This window comes from Pteronotus mesoamericanus, unplaced genomic scaffold, assembly GCF_021234165.1.
Source record: "Pteronotus mesoamericanus isolate MK-2021 breed Mesoamerican mustached bat unplaced genomic scaffold, CSHL_Meso_final scaffold_651, whole genome shotgun sequence".
Taxonomy (NCBI): Eukaryota; Metazoa; Chordata; class Mammalia; order Chiroptera; family Mormoopidae; genus Pteronotus; species Pteronotus mesoamericanus.
In genome coordinates, this window is record NW_026555325.1 from 35,421,752 (window position 1) to 35,435,601 (window position 13,850).

The following is a 13,850-nucleotide window of genomic DNA, read 5'->3' on the forward strand; positions in this document are numbered from 1 at the left end:
TTAGCGATTACCTAAGGCTCTGCCCACGCAACTTACAGGTGCCTTTTCTGCAATATGCCACATTAGTAAGACAGAGAGTCAAAGCAGCTCTACCTAATCCACAGAAACAAACACGAGGAGGCTGCCACATTGAGGAGACAAATATGGCCCAAACGAAAGAACAGAACAAAACTTGAGAAAAAGAACTAAATGAAATGGGGATAACCAACCTATCAGATGCAGAGTTCAAAACACTGGTGATCAGGGTATTCTAAGAACTCATTGTGTATGGCAATAACATGAAGAAAGAAATGAAGATTATACTAAGTGAAATAAAGAAAAATATACAGGGAACCATCAATGGAGGGGAGGAGGCTGGGACTGGAAGAAATAAGCATTAAACCTGAACAGCAATAAGATAAAAGAATTTTTAAAATGTGGATAGTATAAAGACCCTCTGGGGCATCTTCACATGTACTGACATCCGAATCCTAGGGGTGCCAGAAGGAGAAGAGGAAGAGCAAGAAACTGAAAACTTATTAGAAAATATAATGAAAGAAACTTCCCTAATTTTGGTGAAGGAAACAGACATGCAAATCCAGGAAAGACAGAGAGTCCCAAACAGGTTGAAGCCAAAGAGGGCCACACTAAGACACATCATAATTAAAATGCCAAAAGTTAAAGAGAAAGAGAGAATCTTAAAAGCAGCAAAAGAAAAGCAGATAGTTACCTACAAAAGAGTTCCCATAAGACTGTCAGCAGATTTCTCAAAAGAAACCTTGCTGGCAAGAAAGGGACTGGCAAGAAGTATTCAAAATGATGAAAAACAAGGACCTACAACCTAAATTATTCTATCCAGCAAAGCTATCATGTAGATGGGAAAGGCAGATAAAGCACTTCCTAGCCAAGGTAAAGCTAAAGGAGTTCATCATCACAAAGTCATTGTTATATGAAATATTAAAGGGACTTATTTAAGAAAAAGAAGATCAAAACCATGAACATTGAAATGACAACAAATTCACAACTATCAACAACTGAATCTAAAACAACAACAACAACAGCAACAAGCAAACAAACTAAACTAATGATGAGAACAGGAATAGAATCATAGATATGGAAATCATTTGGAGGATTATCAGCTGGGAGGGGGGAGGGAGAGACTGGGGGAAAAGGTACATGGATTAAGAAGCATAATTGGTAGGTACAAAATAAACAGGGGAATGTTAAGAATAGTAAAGGAAATGGATAAACCAAAGAACTTACATGCATGACCTGTGAACATGAACAAAGGAGGGGATGGCTGGAAAGAAAGGGTTACTGGGCAGAGGGGGGCAAAGAGGGGCAAATCGGGAAAACTGTAATAGCATAATCAATAAAATATATTAAAAAATAAAAGTAGTGTAAAATCTCAAAAAAAAAAAAAAGAACTGGATATATGCAGTTCTCACTCTCAGCTTTAACCTAAGCATACAATTCAGACTGGTGTGAACCTCTCTACAAGACCTGGTGGACTAATCTTTAAGAGTTTATTGCATGAAAAGGAGAAGTCCAATTTTGGACAAAGACATGTCTAGATATTGGAGGGGGGTGGTGGTCAGCAAGAAGTCTGTTTCTCCGCCTGAATGGTAGGAGTTAAGGACTGAAAATAAAACCAGAAAGAGTTGTTTGAAAACTCAGTAAGACATGCAAGGATAATATGAGGGCTCATGTCATAAGCAATGTTAGAAAGGTACAGAGAAGAAAACTCCTTATTTCAGCACTATCCAAATGTCAGCCCCGTGAATTTGGACTGACTCCTTGGAGTGTTGTTAGCAAACGGGAATGGGTGGTCTTATCTTGGTAAATGGGCTGCAGCCAGAGAAATGTTTCGTAATTGTTACTGTGGTGGTACATCAAGGAAACTAAGTTATACAAAGAAGAAACAATGGATGAACGGTTTGTGTTGGGTTTGGGATTTTGAGGCAGAGGGCTCTGGCATAGTCTTAAATTATACCAGGCAGGCAGTCCTTACTTGATTTACTCAAAAATCAACTCTGGTTCTCACCCATTCAGTGGGTCCCTGGAGGTGAGATTCATGAGGAGGTAATGATCAGACAAGAAATCCTGCTTAGTTAGGTCTTAGGTCGACAGTAACATGATCTGTACTCCCTTTTATTCCCCCTTCCTGCCATCTAACCCATTTCTGAAGGGCAGAGTAATTAGTAGAAGAAAAGGGATAGACCTCACCCAGGCTTGAGAAGGGGATATAGGTCATGCTTTTCCCAAAATAATTTCCAGAGAGAGGAAGACATCATTGCGGCCACCTTCAAGTATTTTAAGGTCTGTTTTGTGGAAGAGGCATTATGCTTGTTTCGTACGTCTGCCGAAGCAGAGCTTGGGCCACCGAGCAGGAATTACAGAAAGACTTCATCTCGATGTCAGGGTGAACTTAGAGACAGCGAGAGCCACACAGAGACGACATGGGCTGCTCTGACACAGGACATGGCCAAGCAGAGATCGGAAGCCACCTGGGGGGATTATCCTAGAAAGAGGAAATGGGAATGGTTAGAGTAGGTGATCTTTAATGTTCTTTCTAACCCTGAGATACTAAGATTGTATTATCACATAATTAATTAAACTGCCTCAATTTTATTGAATTAAGTGAAGGGGAGGGGTGTGTGTGTGTTAATGGATGGGTAAAAAGGTGACGGTATTAAGAAGTAGAAATTGATAGTTATGAAATAGTCATGGGGATGTAAATTTCAGCCTAGGGAATATAGTCAATAATATTGTGATAACTATGTATGGTGCCAGGTGGGTATGTGAATTATTGATGGGATAACTTTATAAATTATATAATTGTCTAACCGCTATGCTATACACATGAAACTAATATAAAATAATACTGAATGTCAACTCTAATTGAAAAATAAAATTAAAAAAGAATATTTTCCCCTTGGACTTACATTCTTATTCTCAACTTCATTTTGCCACAATTTAGCAATAACTTCTGAGGTAAATTCCTAACTTAGAAGGTAAGAACTATGTTTGGCTGAGGTTATATTTATGTTTGTTGCCCAACTTAATGGGCACTATTTGAAAAGTTTAAAGGAAGCTACAACTACCCAAATGTAATACATTAGACTAACTTAGAACCACAAATTACTTTTGGCTTAGAAAGAAAGTAATTCAGGAGATATGGCCTTTATTCCTTTAATTTACTATGCCTGTACCTTTTGAACTAGGATTTTTATTTATTTATTAATTATTTATTTATTTCTTCAAATACATTTGTCTCTGCCTTCCCCCCACCACTTTCCCTTGCCCCCTCCCTCTCTCTCCCCCTCCCTCAGCTCTTCCCCTTTGGTTTTGTCCATGAGTCCTTGCTATATGTTTCTTGACTTTCCCCTTCCCTTCCTTTTCCCTGCCCCCCCTTCCCTCTTGTCTCTGTTAGTTTCTTTTCCTTTCAGTGTTGCTGGTCTTATTTTCCTTGCATCTTTGTATTGTTGGTTAGGTTCCACTTATAGGTGAGATCATATGGTATTTGTCTTTCGCTCCCTGGCTTATTTCATTTAGCATAATGCTCTCTAGTTCCATCCATGCTGTCGTGAAGTTTAGTAGTTCTTTTTTTCTCTCTGCTGTGTAGTATTCCATTGTGTAAATGTCCCATCATTTTTTGATCCAATCATCTACTGATGGGCATTTAGGTTGCTTCCAACACTTGGCTATTGTAAATTGTGCTGCTATTAACATTGAGGTGCATAGGTTCTTTTGAATTGGCATTTTGGTTCTTAGGGTATAGTCCCAGCAGGGGAATCACTGGATCAAAAGGCAGTTCCATTTTCAGCTTTTTGAGGAAATTCCACACTGCTTTCCACAGTGGCTGCACCAGTCTGCATTCCCACCAACAGTGGACTAGGGTTCCCTTTTCTCCACAGCCTCGCCAGCACCTGTTGTTTGTTGATCTGTTTATGATGGCCATTCTGACAGGTGTGAGGTGGTACCTTATGGTGGTTTTGATCTGCATTTCTCTGATGGCTAGTGATCCCAAGCATCCTTTCAAATGTCTCTGGGCCCTCTGTATCTCCTCCTTGGAAAAGCGTCTGCCCAGGTTGAGCTAGGACTTTCTTAACCCAACATTTAATAGCATTTGTTTGCATGTCAATATTTCCACTATTCAAAAATGGATTGATCATTTACTTTTAGTTAAAGATGCTGGAGGACTATTATTACTTCTGACAAAATTGATGGTAGAAGAGTACCATTCTACTCTATATTTTAATAGTTTCCCAAATTTAGTTTACCTTTCCAGAAACTGCAATTTACTCTGAAAAACAGGTTTTAGATTTTTCTCTGTATCAGCAGTGTGTTTATGGTTATTATACACCAAGAAGTGGCCACATACTAAACATGACAAGCTCAGGGGAGGCCTCACCGACTTGGAGACCTAAAGTATCCAGAGAGGATGGTCTGAAATTAAAACATTCCCACTAAAACCGAGTCATGGTGAGTAGCCATGTCATAGGCTTGTGTCTTTCTTGACTGAGGTCCAACTTTACCTTAATGGAGCCTTCATATCGTCTTTTTCCATCAACACAGCACACCTTTGGGATGTCAGGGTAATTTCCTTTTTCCATACCCCTCAGAGCACAATCACCCCCAGAGCGCAGAACGCAGGGCCCCACACTGATATTGTTAATTAACTGTTAACTATCCTATACCCACCTATGTAAAAGGAGTATTTGTCTTTTCCTCTTTCTTTTCATCCAGTCCCAGAGATTCCCCACCCCTCTGTGTTTCTTTCTCCTCTCTCCCTAATCTATCACCTGTGAATTTCATGTGACCCCCTTAAGTCTTCCCCTTTGATTCTGATGTATAAAATAAGTGGTAAAACTACCATTTTCTGAAGCATTTTCTCAATCCATTGAGATTTTGCTTCCCAGCAAGTGTCATCAGTTTGGCTCCAGTAAACTCATAAAAATTCTTACAGTTTCAGATGTTTCTTATGTCGACATTATGGAATGTACTTTGCCTCTCAGTTTTTAATAATTGCTATTTCTGGTCCATGATGCTAGTTAGAGTGTTTTGCCAGTGAGGCCCTTTATACCTCACTTGGAATAAATGGCCTTCCTTCCCTTTCTCTACTCTTCTGCACATTTTTAGTAAGCTTTTCTGAAAGATAAACTTGTGCATGGGCAGGGTGCCTTGAGCAATCTCTATAAAGTGGTTAATGTCAACACAAGTGAGAAATATCTTAGAAACATATGCTATCTCAAAATGCAATATTCATGACAAAAATAAACACACAGTTTACCAAAGCAGTCAACCAGATAAAAGTCAAACAAAGTGAGAACACTTGCCAAAATAAAAACGCAGTGAAAACATCTCTAATGTTGATTTAATTATCAATGTGGACTGTCTCTGACCCTGACCTCCCTTCCAAGGAGGGCGCCAAGACCCAGAGGAGAAGGGATTCATCCAGATCACAGTGACAATTCTAAGGGCCAAAGGTGGGTTTTGTGTTGACTGATCATGAAAACATGGTGCCCCCCAACATCACAAGGGTGGAGGCGGTGAGAAGGCTGAGGGCGAAAAGCCCGGGCAGCGCTCTGCCGCGCGCACTCCTTCCGTCGCTTTAAAGCGCACAGAATTCTGACAATGCGCCAGACGCTGCGGCTGGGTACTGGGGAAGGAACTGAGAACAAGACAAAAATCTCCGTCCTTGAGGAGCTTGTTCCCTGCTTTTTCTAACCTTGAACCAAATTTCATCACCATGCAGGACAGGCTGCAAGACAAACAGACCTTCTTGTTCATAGGTTCTAGGCTCTATAGACCAGTTTTCTTCAAATAAGCTCCCTAATTTTCCCGGTAATGTTGATAATAATATTGATATCTCTGCATGATTGTACCATGTGCCTTCTCTTAAAACTGAGAAAGCTTCTCTTCGATTAAAAATATAAGTTACCGAGTCATTTATAAACTGTTTGGCACAATGTAAGACCCCAGACAGAAGGCATGAAGGCTTGGTAGTGTGGGGCTAGGCAGGAGAGGGAAAAGAGCAAGAGGAGGCAGGTGGCTTGAGGGCTGCCAAGGTGGGAGGAGGCACCTGTATCTGAGAAGAGAGGAGGATCTTAAAGGGTAGCTAGAGGGCCCAGTGGAAAATAGAGCTCCAGTAGGATGGTTCAAAAGGTTTTCAGTGAAAGGACTACTTACAGGTATTGGGATGGGGATAAAGGAAGCAACAAAGCATGTTGAAGCTCCCAGACACCAGCAGCAGCAGAAAGCCATCGTCACCCATTAACTAAGGAAGGACATAGTGTAACAAGAGTAACAAGAGTCTATTAAAAGTCAGAGCTGCAAGAGAAGGATGCTTGAGCAGGAGATAGCATCATGGAGGGGGCACAGCACTGTCAAGTAAAGTGATTCGGGGGGGGAGGGAGAGAAGAAATACACAGGCTCCTCCCTTTTACACACTCTGACCTCCTGCAGGAACCTCAAATTTGTCAAATCCAAGTGTTGGTGGCAAAACAGTATCAGGTATTAGACCAGTGGAGTCAGACCAGACCCTGTTCAGCAACGTTGGTACTTGAGTTCTGGCTAAGAAAGAATTGAGGGCCAGGACTCAAACTGTAAGAGAAAATTTATTTAGAAAGTCACAGAGGTAGAAGAAACGAGCCATAGAAGGGCTCAGAAAACAAGTTACAGAGGCAAAAGGGCTGCTAGAGAAAAAGAGAGACAAGCAAAACACACCTGGGTGAAGAGGGCGGAGAAAGGTGCTGACGGGCTCCGTGGACAGAGCTGCGCCTGGTCCTCCGTCTCAAGGGTATTTACCTGGAGGCCTCAGGGGGAGAATCCCAGTAGGATAGTCTAGACCTTCCCAGGGTGTCCTTTCTGGGTCATGGTCTCTACTGATTGGCCAGTGCCAGGGCAGGGGTCATTAGTCAATGCAGCTGGCCTTGATGTCAGCTATGACCTCGCTTGTCCGGTTTTGCTGCTTTTCTGGGCCTAGAACTGAAACACAGCTGAGGCCTAGATGTATTGATGCAGGTCAGAACTTCATTGTCCTGGGGTCTTAATGCTTAAGGGCTATTCTCTACGGGGGCCTACACCACCGGACTGGCAACACAACCAGGGAGGAAAAGTCAGGGCAGGGTACAAACCAAATGACCAGTGGTATGCTAGGGAGGAAACGTCACCCTGGGGGCAGCGTCCTGTTTTCCCAGCCTGGCCCATTGCTAGGCACTGGGTGCTTTTCACCCTGGCGGCCTTCTGTGCCTGGCCCATCATCCCTGCTTCGCTCATGTCTGTCTAACTGCCGGCCATGCAACCAGAAGACAACTCACCAGGGAACCCAACTGACATAGTCCAGAGAAGCCAGCTTCCCAAAGCAGAGAGCTGGGTGGAGAAGGAGAGAGAGTGGGTGTGGGTCGGGGCAAACAGAGAATAAACAGTACAGACACTTAGGAAGGTGAAAAACAACTTCCAAACACACATGAAGTACAGAATAGAATAACAAGTCACCATCTACTTATAGCCCAGCTTTAATAATTATTAATATTTTTTTAAATTCGGGGGATGGAATATACTTTATATTCCATTATTTGAAAGAACACGAATTTCCTATATTAAATTTCTCATGAATTGAACAACAGAGCTGTTTCTATATGTTGCATTGAACCTTATTGAAAGCCACGTCTATACTAGTGATCCTCCTCCCATTCGAAGGTATTGAAAATCTTAAAGCTCTATTACTTAGATCGCACTGCAGCTAGGATTCTGCATGTGAATTATGTTCTGCTTTTAAAATACACTTGCATGGAAGGCAGGTGGCAGCTGTCTCCTTACAGTGGAGGAAGCCTGCTCTGCCAGATGCAAGTGTTGTCAGTTAGACTCTGCTCCACTGTGGGGATGCCATCTTCCTGGGAGCAAGAAGTTGGTCTAAATGGCAGCAGCAGTCGCAGAAACATTGTTGTATCATGTGACAGTGTTAGGATCTTGTAACTCCGTCTAAGGGGCCCCTTGACTTTTACCCTTTGAAACTTTCCATTGTTTGAAACACCCCAATTCCCTGTAGTAAGTCTCTTGCTGATTGAAAGACTCAGAGCAGTTTCTCTTTGTTACACCTATTCCTGACCCCTTCTACTAGGTCAGTCCACTTATGAGACTTAATTCAATTCTGAAGATTGATTTGAACTCTTGGAATTTACTTGAGTAGAGATGGAAGTTTGCAGGAACCCAAGAAGCATTGTTTGGGTAGTAGGGATATTGGGCAATGTCATTTAAAAGAAAAAGGTGATGGGAGAACTAATTTCCAAATGATTACACAGTATCGTTTAATGCAATGCTCCCACAGCCCCTCGGAAATGATATGTTCTGCAGGAAATGGTAGGTCAGGAAGTCTCAGGCTCAGTGAATGTGGTCTGGGGGCAAATCAGGCTGAGAGGGCAGTAGTGAGAATTGGTCAGTTTGAGAGATTCTACCTTGCATCACGGGACACGTTGCCTTGCCTGTCTAAATCAATGATGAAAATCAGGCGATGAAGCGTCCGCATTGCATTGCTAATGGTGTAAAGTTGCCAAGGTTTCTTTGTCTGAGACACTAAATTAGACCTTAAATTCACCCAAAGTAAAGTAGTCCATGTGCTGGCTGGCTCTAAGGGCAGCCTGTACAATTATCACATGCTACTTTGAAGCAGAATCAGCATTCCCTTAAATTCATCGTAAAGAATCTATTCCCACTAAAGCATTTGTGAACAATAAAGATTTTACTGAAGGTTTCATAGGAGAGACAGAAGGTATGATTCACATTGCACATGCTAGAGTATTTCACTAAGGAAAAAAAAATCTCTTTAGAATGATCTCTTTTCCCAAGTCTTTTATTTGGTTACTGGTCATGAAATTGACTTCTCTATCATTTACTCTTTGTAAACCATATTTTTTGGCAAGTTATCATAGATATTGATAGACATTTTTGGAGGTGAAGAGAGGAGGGTTGGGACGGTTTATGATGACAGTAGATTCCTACCACCAGATTAGCCCTCCAATCCTCTCCTCTGACATTTTAAATATACTGTTATTTACAGGATAATACCAAGACCTTTGAGTGTTTTTCTCTCCAGTTGAGAACTAAGATAATAGCATTTTATTCTCATTTTCTTCCTTATCTCTATTTTTGTCAGATTATCAGGAAACGATTTCCTCTTTCCTGACAATAAGAAAGTAGACAACTGCCATTTCCTTTAACTGCTTCAGTGGTTTCTGTAGGTGAGAAATCATATTTAGGTTTCAGCTCCAATAGTCCTGGAGACTTGGCATTAAGACTCGGGGTTCAACCTGTCAGCAGCCAAGGGGATGATCTCTCCACATAATATCCACATAAATGCTTAAATAATATAGCAGAAAAGTGTCTGCTAAAAATGGAATTATATAAGCAATATTGTATTGGGCTCTACCATTTATAAGTACCTACGTGTATTTTCTCACTTAATTCACTCAACACATCTTAAGGTTTATGTATTTTCAGCCACATTTAACAGTTGAAGAATCTAAGACTGAGAGAGGTTAATTCATCTGTCTGGGCCATAGAGTTAATACATAGTGAAACTTAGAATCAATCACAGGGCTGAGTTAAAAGCATAGGGCTGTGTGTGTGTGTGTGTGCATGCATGTGTGTGTGCATGTGTGTTGGTGGGGCTGGGATGAGACAGAGCAAATAGAGCCTCCCAGAAAAGTCAATGGGGCCATTCCAACGGCCCGAGCAGAAGGGGAGATGTTACCCTTACCCTGTGGTTGAGATTATGATGAGAAGACAGAAGATGGAACAGTGAAACAAAACAATGAAATGTATAGAGAAAGTAATACATTTTAAAGAAATAATCACTTTAGTATAATCTTTAATTATTACCAAATCAGTGTTTCTACATTGAACAAAAATTAGAAAATACAGATAAAAATAAAAATATGGAAACTTTATGTTCTCACTATGCGGGGGTTACCCCTGTTTATACCTTCATCCATATAATTGTAGGTCAACATATATATGTATGTATGTATATGTCTGCATTTTTACAGATTGAGGTCATACTGTACACTATATTGTAACCAACTTCTTTTATGTAACCATTTCCATATTTCTTTAACAATAAATGTGCTGGTTGGCTCCCTCCGCGAAGTGTGCGCATGGCAACTCCTGCCTCTGTCAGGCCCTGCCTGCAAGTGTACCTTCTCCTTTGTAATGTTGAGAGCTGGCTAAGTTCACTACAGCATCTTATTTTTCACCTCTTCTAAGTGTAAAAATGAAAGGCAATGCGATTTTTAAAAGCATTTAGATTTAGAGTAGATATTGCCAGTTCTTCATCTGGAATCCAAACTGTGCACACATGCACATGCATGTTCTACATGTTAATGACATAGAGATACATGGCAAAGGTATGATTTAGTGCTAGGATTCTGTCCTTCTTTATATAGTTTCTGAAATTACAGCTCCGTTCAGTGATAATTAATGTGGGAAATGATAACTCAGGGTTCCTCAAGACCTGACATGAATTCTGGGTCATTATCAAAAAATGATTCATGTGCCCTGACTGGTGTGGCTCAGTTGGTTGGGCATCATCCTGAAAAGTGAAATGTCACTGGTTCAATTCCCAGTCAGGGCACATGCCTGGGTTGCAGGTTGGGTCTCTGATTGGGGTGCATATGAGAGGTAACTGATTGATGTTTCTCTCTCACATTGATGTTTCTTTCCCTCTCTTTCTCCCTCCCTTCTCCTTTCTCTAAATATAAATAAATAAAATCTTTTTAAAAACAATTCATGTACTTCAGGGTTATTTGGGTATTCGAGGTGGGAGTAATTATTCTAGTATTACAGGTATTTAAACAACATCCTGCTAATTTTTTACATCAGCTCATGAAATGTTGAAATATTTCTTGTTGTGTGGGACAAGTTTCTCTCTGGAAGTTGAAGAAATCATAGAGTCATTGTTTTGTCTTGCTGGTATTCTATTATATCCTTGGAGCATTGTTTTCCTTCCTCAAACTTAACACCTGTTATTTTAGGCTTCATTAATTTAATTTTTTTCTAAAATTTTGTTGGCATGAGGGGACTATATGCTATGGAAATTTCTTTTCACATAAAAATTATAGCATATATTTCAGCTGGACATCACTACAACTACTGGATGGTGTGCTGATGCACAGTCGTTGCCGCTTGGTGCTCTCTGTTACGTTTTTAAATATTTAACCCTTCATCTTTTATTGAACTATGTATGAAGCCAACTAGCAAACTTTTTCTTGAAGCCTTCCTATTTCATTGCATTTCAATTCTTTATAAATTAAGCATGGTAATAACAATGGGTATAAGAGAGGATAATAAAACCTATGGAATGGGGAGTTTTCTAATGCATGCACTGCGATGTTATATGCAAAATGTTTAATGTGTGTTTGGTCAGAGAAGGTAATAACTATTATAAGTAAAAGAAAGTAAGAGACAAAACAGCATCTGGTCATCTGGTCCTTAAGGTAGAAGACCAGGGACTTGACCTCGGTCCTAAGGCTGTAAGGTTAGTGCTCCTTGGTTCGCTGTGTAGTGTTTTGCCGCCCTCAGTCCTTTCAGTCTATCACTACAAATGAGTTCTTGGTCATGGTGAAAAGGGTTGGAATATATTCCTGAGGGAGATTGTGAAACTGCCTTTCTCGATGTTGTAAAACTTATGTTTTTTGGATCTGGAATTGTTCTGGGCAGTCTTTCATATTGGGGTGCGGTAGGCGTGAGGAGCTGTGGATCATGAGATTTCTCTCTGTGCCATCCAAATCTTACAATCTTCTAAAATGTCACAAAACTCATCTGTGAGAGAAACCTGTCTCCCCATTAGGGGCTGAATAGGTATCTCCCCCTTTCTCCCCCCTCCCCCCGCAAATACACACATAGATTTAGGGAGTAGGTAACATTTTACGAAGATGTAGCTGAAAAGGAACATCCAGGGAAAAAAACATTGAGTGGTTTTGATGGTCATTTCTTTTTGACAAAACTTTTACAGGACTGAGAAGCCACAAAAATAAGGACTAAATAGGGTATTCTAATCTGACTAATGTGTGTTTTTTAGTATTTACTTCTGTCATTACATTAATCATGTCTTATGCTTCACGCTAAAGTTATATTTAAAAAAAAGCCATAATGATACATTGATACATTGTCCTTTGTTGTGAGCATAAAGACTTGATTTGATGAATAGAAGTTAAGAAAATGTTTAATCTTCCATTATAGTATAATGATTGAGATTCATCCATCTGCTCCACAATAATAATAATTTATCACAAATGAACATGCTTATAAATTATGGAGGCATATACTAGAAATTGAGTTCTTTCTCTTAATTAAAAAATTTTGACCTTATCCATTTTTGACAGACCTTTGCTTTTATCTCTAAGGTTATCCATTATACTCCAGATTTCCTTCATCTGTATTTCGCAGCATTTTTATTCATTCCTCTTGGAGGAACTAGAAAATAGAAGAGGGCAGAATCTTGGTAATGCCTCAAGCACTACATATTTTCATTTCCGTCTATTTAGTAGCCTGATAGCAATGTATCTATATTCTTTATTTCCCATTTAGTATCCTTGGAAGTTTGTTGAAGAACATTTGAATGTTGGCTTTTCTATCCAGGTAACTGTGATCTGATGTTTGGAAGTAGAGGCACACTGGTTGGGGTTCCGGCTGACTACAGAGAAGACGAGAGTGCCTGGATGGGTAAACCAGGGTGATAAACGGGGATTTCGTGATGCAATATATTGTTCAGGTTTTCACTGTAATCTTAAGACAGCACCCAGGAGAGTGAGAGAGTAGACAATCCTACACAAGTATTTTGGCAACTCTTGTGTCCCTACTAAGAGGGAATTCTTTCCTTAAGTGTAGGCAGTAACCAAGAGATGGAAATACATGGCAGAGTTATTAATGGTCAAGACGGAGGAACAAACAGGGCCTTAGTGAATTAACTCATGCAATTAGGTGGAGAGGTGTCAGGACGTCCATGGGGAGTGAGGAAATGCCTGAGAGAAATGATATCTATTGGCAGAGGAGAGGTTCTGCCTGGATATTGATGCTTTAATTTAACTTGGAAATAATTTTTATTTCTCTGAACAAGTGGACTTGAGGGCAGAAAGAACTTATTAGAACGACATTTTTTCCCCCTCTGAAATCCAGTCTACTCCAGGATTGGAAGATGAAAGATGTTAATGGTCAGAAAGGAATCTATATGGCAACATAATGTGAGGAAAAGGCCAGCTGACCTGTCAGCAACATCGAGAGGGCTTTCCAAAGAGAGCATATGTATGAAAAGTTCAGGTAATTAAAAAAAAAACATGTGTCTGTCATGGTATTAGTTCTGGTATTTCCTTAGAACTATTTTTTAAATTGTAATTTTTTCAGATGTAGCTGAAAGCTTTTTCCTTCTTCCTTGATTTGGCTCCCCTCTTCAAAGATACCATGTTTGTGAAATTAGTACCTATCCTTCCCTTCTGTATTTTTAGTCTTTTACTGGATATGCATGTATCTGTAGAGAGTCTTAACTTTCACACACATCCTTCAACAACTTGATTTTTGTCGCTTCATATCATTTCCAACACTTATTTGTGTTGACTTATACAGCTTAGTTTGTTTAACTGCTTTCCAGTATTATATCATAATTTATTTGTCTGTTTATTGATGATGTCTGTTTCTGATATTTGGCTGTTAAAACCAAAGTGAGGTTAATATCTTTCTGCATGTCTCTTCGGGCATTTATGTGAGATTCTTTCCTAAGACCTATCTGTCAGAAATGGAATGTGTGAATCATAATGTATGCACATATTTGAGTTTTCTATATATTGCAAAATAGTTCCCCAAAACATTTCGGGCTG